Here is a 6,550-nt window from a genome sequence, read left to right as displayed (position 1 = left end):
CATTCTCCTGGTCTAAGGGTATGCTTCTTTCCATTAAGGTCAGGCTGGTACATTCTCCTGGTCTAAGGGTAGGCTTCTTTCCATTAAGGTCAGGCTGGTACATTCTCCTGGTCTAAGGCTGGTACATTCTCCTGGTCTAGGCTTCTTTCCATTAAGGTCAGGCTGGTACATTCTCTGGTCTGGCTTCTTTCCTAAGGCTGGTACATTCTCCTGTTAGGCTTCTTTCCATTAAGGTCAGGCTGGTACATTCTCTGGTCTAAGGGTAGGCTTCTTTCCATTAGGTCAGGCTGGTACATTCTCCTGGTCTAAGGGTAGGCTTCTTTCCATTAAGGTCAGGCTGGTACATTCTCCTGGTCTAAGGGTAGGCTTCTTTCCATTAAGGTCAGGCTGGTACATTCTCCTGGTCTAAGGGTAGGCTTCTTTCCATTAAGGTCAGGCTTCTTTCCATTAAGGTCAGGCTGTAGCAATCATCTCATTAAACAACACTTTGGATCACATCGTCATTTTAATGAAAACAGTGTGTCTGACGTTATCAGAGTCTCCCGTGGAAAATGTTACCTTGTAAAAGTGGAAATATTTATGATAATCAAGTAATTATGTTTTGCGTGCCATGTCATACCAGGAAGAGATGGAATATGAGAGAAAATATACACTTTTTATATAGTGTAATTACATCCCCTAGTATGAATTGTTTCAGATATTTTATGCATTTAATCATTGGTTGACTATTGATTGTATAATAATAATGAAAAATATCACATAGATCAAAACATCTTGTGCCCTATTTTAGTAAAGAACATTTAAAGACTTAACAAAGCCTTTCCTTTATGCTTTTTTAATTAATCCCCAATAACAGATTCAATGATCCCATCCAATTATAGTACACTTGTAAAGGTACTTTACCTACTTAATATAAATTGGGACTTAATTGGATAATGCTAATATCTACCGCAAATTAAATTTAAAAGGGTTGTGTTTTCTTTAATTGTATCCATAAATATCTCATGGCTTCTGAATTAGTTATTGGTCAACAGTGGCGTTATCTTTTATTCATTGGGACGTGATTCGCTGACGGGTCCCCTGGTTGCTGCAGCCTGGCATCAAGCTTCGACGCCTCCGTCATTGTAACTTTTGAGGGGTTTCGCTAGCTGCTAGTTGGAAGTCTTTGTTAATAAAACCATTAATATATAAATGATGGAACCTTTACCTGGGTCCCAGTTGCCACGGCTTTCATGTTGTTGTTGTGTTGTTGTCTGACTGTTCATCAGGTATTAATGGCATTCTGTGTGAACTCGCTGGATGGCAGGCTGCCTGGTAATTCATATGCTTGTTCTCTGATGGCATCTGTCGAAGTGTGCTCTCTGCACATTGGTACATACCCTGTGGGAAGCAACCCACCCAGTCCCACACTGAGTGGGATGTAAGCAATTTCTTATCTGGGGCACTTGCTCCAAATGACAAAAAGGGAAAAGAGAGAGAGAAATGGGAAAGAAGTTCGAGGCCAATTTTATTGTGACAATCAGTGACAAACTGTAGTGACTTTTTCTACTTTGACTGAATGTGTTGGTTAATAGGAGAGAGGGATTACTGTGACGACAGATCGACTTGGAAAAGGGAATGCAGGATAACTCAATGATGGAAGTATAATCACAGTTGTGATAGTGTAATTCATGTTAGCATATGAGTTCAATTTATTTCATTACGATATGCCATCGGACCGTTATCCAATCAAGATTGGATTAAGATCAGAATGGCTGAGGTTGAGTCAATAAGGAAGGATGTGAAATTACTCATCAAGCCTGTGAAGAAACACGTAGTGTTGTGAAAGACATGTCAGACTTTTGCAGAAATACTCATTTCCTCTGAATCTGACGTCGCTAATTTTGGCTGAAATACGTACTCGGACTAAGATGAGACTTTCAATTTTGCCTTGAACAGGAAGTTTTGTGTTTTTACTGTCTTTTTAGGGACAGAGCAGGGTCAAATGCCATGAGAAGGGTGGCTCCTCGCTGTCTCACAACTAGAAAAAAAATAGATTATTCATTTTAGTTCCCGGAAAGAGGACAGCACATCCCTAGAACAGTTCCACCCCCCCACCCCCAGCCCACCCCACACCGAAATATGCTGACTATAAACCATGTCAGCTATGACAACCAGTCCGGCTCCCAGAGTTACTATAGTAGCACTTTTTGTTTTCTTCTCTCAGTGATCCCAATCCTTTCACTTTTAATGTGCTACATGAGTTAATAAGATACATAGTTGGCAAGTAGCTCCATGTTATGCTCACTTCATATTTGTTTTGGAACCAGACACTGGACAAGTGAAAAAGCCTGAAAGCGTCTCCCAACTACCTACAGCAGTTACAATGCTATGAGCATATTTCAATCAATGCATGGAGAGAAGTGAACAGACAATGTTAAGCTTTGCTCAGAATTATTTCTGGCTATACATACAGTAGTGTGTTCTGAGAGCAGACTGAGACAGGGGACTGATAGTGTTGTCTTGGACATGGCAATTAGAGCCCCAAACGCATTCCTGGAGACCTGCTCTAATCTGGCCCCACATGCTTGGCGATAAGAGCTAGAGTCTAGACCCGTAGAGAATGACGTTGAATGGGTATGTCCGTTCTTTCCTCCTTTTGGAAGATGCACTCAAGGCTGAAGACCTCCCGGACGTCATCACCACAGCCTGATGTCTGTTTCAGAGGGGAATCATTACTAACTCAGGAAGCAAAACAATACACAAAGTATTTGAAATCAGTCAAAATTTGAATATGGAGAAATTCTCAGGAAAAGGTACCTCCTCTTCGACAAACTCAAAACATTTGCGTTGCCTTCTACTCAGTAAAATAAATATGAATCCTGAACCAACACTTTCACTTGACCCCCCCCCCACACACACACACACACTTATAGCTCTGACTCTGCTGAGGAAAAAGTACTTACCATGTCTGTGACCCTGTATGTGGTTGTCCCACCTACTGTATTTACAGTTGAAGTCAGAAGTTTACATACACCTTAGCCAAATACATTTAAACTCAGTTTTTCACAACTCCTAACATTTAATCCTAGTAAAAATACCCAGTCTTAGGTCAATTAGGATCACCACTTTATTTTAAGAATGTGAAATGTCAGAATAATAGCAGAAAAAAGTATTTATTTCAGCTTTTATTTCTTTCAGCACATTCCCAGTGGGTCAGAAGCTTACATACACTCAATTAGTATTGGTAGCATTGCCTTTAAATTGTTTAACTTGGGTCAAATGATTCAGGAAGCTTTCCACAAGCTTCCCACAATAAGTTGGATGAATTCTGGCCCATTCCTCCTGACAGAGCTGGTGTAACTGAGTCAGGTTTGTAGGTCTCCTTGCTTGCACACGCTTTTTCAGTTTTCTATAGGATTGAGGTCAGGGCTTTGTGATGGCCACTCCAATACCTTGACTTTGTTGTCCTTAAGCCATTTTGCCACAACTTTGGAAGTATGCTTGGGGTCATTGTCCATTTGGAAGACCCATTTGCAATCAAGCTTTAACTACTGATGTCTTGAGATGTTTCTTCAATATATCCATATAATTTTCCCTTCCTCATGGTGCCATCTATTTTGTGAAGTGCACCAGTCCCACCTGCAGCAAAGCACCCCCGCAACATGATGCTGCCACCCCCGTGCTTCACGGTTGTGATGGTGTTCTTCGGCTTGAACGCCTCCACCTTTTCCCTCCAAACATAACGATGGTCATTATGGCCAAACAGTTCTATTTTTGTTTCATCAGACCAGAGGACATTTCTCCAAAAAGTACGATCTTTGTCCCCATGTGCAGTTGCAAACCGCAGTCTGGCTTTTTATGGCGATTTTGGAGCCGTGGCTTCTTCCTTGCTGAGCGGCCTTTCAGGTTATGTCGATATATGACTTGTTTTACTGTGGATATAGATACTTTTGTACCGGTTTCCTCCAGCATCTTCACAAGGTCATTTGCTGTTGTTCTGGGATTGATTTGCAATTTTCACACCAAGGTACGTTCATCTCTAGGAGACAGAATGTGTCTCCTTCCTGAGCGGTATGACGGCTGCGTGGTCCCATGGTGTTTATACTTGCGTACTATTGTTTGTACAGATGAATGTGGTACCTTCAGGCGTTTGGAAATTGCTCCAAAGGATGAACCAGACTTGTGAGTGAGGTCTACAATTTTTTTTCTGAGGTCTTGGCTGATTTATTTTGATTTTCCCATGATGTCAAGCAAAGAGGCACTGAGTTTGAATGTAGGCCTTGAAATTCATCCACAGGTACACCTCCAATTGACTAAAATCAATTAGCCTATTAGAAGCTTCTAAAGCCATGACATCATCATGGAATTTTCCAAGCTGTTTAAAGGCACTGTCTACTGAGTGTATGTAAACCTCTGACCCACTGGAATTGTGATACAGTGAATTATAAGTGGAATAATCTGTCTGTGTAAAATTGTTGGAACAATGACTTGTGTAATGCACAAAGTAGATGTCCTAACCGACTTGCCAAAACTATAGTTTGTTAACAAGACATTTGTGGAGTGGTTGAAAAACAAGTTTTAATGACTACAACCTAACTGTAAATTGCTCTGGAGAAGAGCGTCTGCTAAATGACTCAAATCTAAATGTATGTGTCGCTGCATTGTCTCTTTTGAAGACTGTGTAGAGGAAATGAGAGGGCCCCTACAGACAGACAAGCCAGTGATGCATCAACCCCATGATGTATCCTCTCCCCAGGCATCAGTCTTCACCAACCACCTCCACCTCCAGCCAATGCCAATGGATCTTATCGTGACTTATCGTGACAAGGTGCTCACTGACGGACTGTCTTCTCAAAGTAGAAGGTATATCTTCTCCTGCCATATCTTCTTGCTGTCCAGCACCATTTCCCTGCTTTAGAGTCCAGCACCTCCCTTGCTATCTCCAGCAGTCTAACACAATACCATCTTCCTCCGTTGCTTATTCTTAGCAATCCCCCCAAAAAATATGTGTGTGTGTGTGTGTGTGTGTGTGTGTGTGTGTGTGTGTGTGTGTGTGTGTGTGTGTGTGTGTGTGTGTGTGTGTGTGTGTGTGTGTGTGTGTGTGTGTGTGTGTGTGTGTGTGTATATTCCCGTATGTAATCTATTTTTTTTTAGGGCGGGGGGGAACTCTGTCGGAGTCTCAACTTCCTGTTGAGAGTTAGAATAGTACAATACACAAGGTGCAATTTCGAAATTTGGTTGTGCCGTTTTTCTCTTATGTCTGTCACAGAGAGTCACTGATTTAGCCCATGTCAGCTCAATTATTTTGTATTGCTATTTTTTGAAATAGTTTATTTAGTGGCTAGCTCTACACAAATTACCGGCCGGGGGTCCCCCATGGATTTTGTAAGTCAGTCTCGCTCAGATATCATATTCAAAACGGCAAACATTTCTCTCTGCCCTATGGCAGAATTTGTAGAATTGCATGAAATTAGTTTACAATTGCTAAATCTTCTCTCCGCCCCATTGCAAAATGTGCAGAATTGCAGCATATTTGCTTTACAACGGCAACATTTTCTCTACAGCCCCTGGCCAAATGTGCAGAATTGCATGAAGAAAAAACAACAACATGTCTCTCTACTGTCACTAAAATGTTTTGATCACAATGTGCATATACGTGGGTACGCAGACCCGCGACAAACTTCGGCCACTCATGATGACTTCAGATTTTTTGTAGCCCCCACCCCCCATCAAAGTGGTCCATCCCTGCGTCGAATCAACACAACACCACTAGTCGCTGACTATCCCAAGAGAAAGCCCTCATTCCTTGCTCAATGTTACTGGCGATACAAACGCAGATAAATTGAACCAACACAACAGAGAAGGTTTCAGAGAAAGCCTCCATTCAGAAATCCAACCCCATATGACATCAATGTGGAAAAAAACAAACAGGATTTGGGGCTGTGATCCAAGATCCAGGTTCCGCTCCGTGGGGTCAGAAACCTTCACCTCAGGGCAGGTTTGGGTCTTCTGGAAACATCTGGGGACGATTGGGGCATGTCGTGCTAGTTATAGACAGAGCTGAGTCGCACCCGCAAACCACAGCACCGGCCAACGCAGGGAGATCACAAGTATGGCAACTCCAAGAGAAACCGACAGACGGTTGGATGAAGATAGAGGAGAAAATAGATTTCACAGGTAAATGGAACGCCACATGTTGGGTTTGTTGTTTGAGAGGTTGAATAAAGATCTGCTATCAATTGATGGTACGGGAAGTCTTTGAATGTATTTTTCCCTTCAATTGCATCCATCTGCTTGTTAAACAAGCAGATGAAAGGCTTGTCGACGAAAGGCTAAAGGCCTGCTAGATATGGATGTATAATGATATGTAACAATATGGCTATAGGAAACAGCAGATAAACTCTCTACTGATCATAAGAGAACGGTTGGTTGGTGGTTGTGTGGCTTATCTAGCCAAGTACAGGTGCCCCAGAGAAGCCGATACAAAACGCCCCTGTGTTCTTCTGTGGCTACCGCAGCAACGACATCATGCTAGTAGCTAATGATGGTAATCAGTCAATGGGGCCCA

This window comes from Oncorhynchus gorbuscha, linkage group LG24 (assembly GCF_021184085.1).
Source record: "Oncorhynchus gorbuscha isolate QuinsamMale2020 ecotype Even-year linkage group LG24, OgorEven_v1.0, whole genome shotgun sequence".
NCBI lineage: Eukaryota > Metazoa > Chordata > Actinopteri > Salmoniformes > Salmonidae > Oncorhynchus > Oncorhynchus gorbuscha.
Note: the sequence above shows the minus strand (reverse complement) of the source record.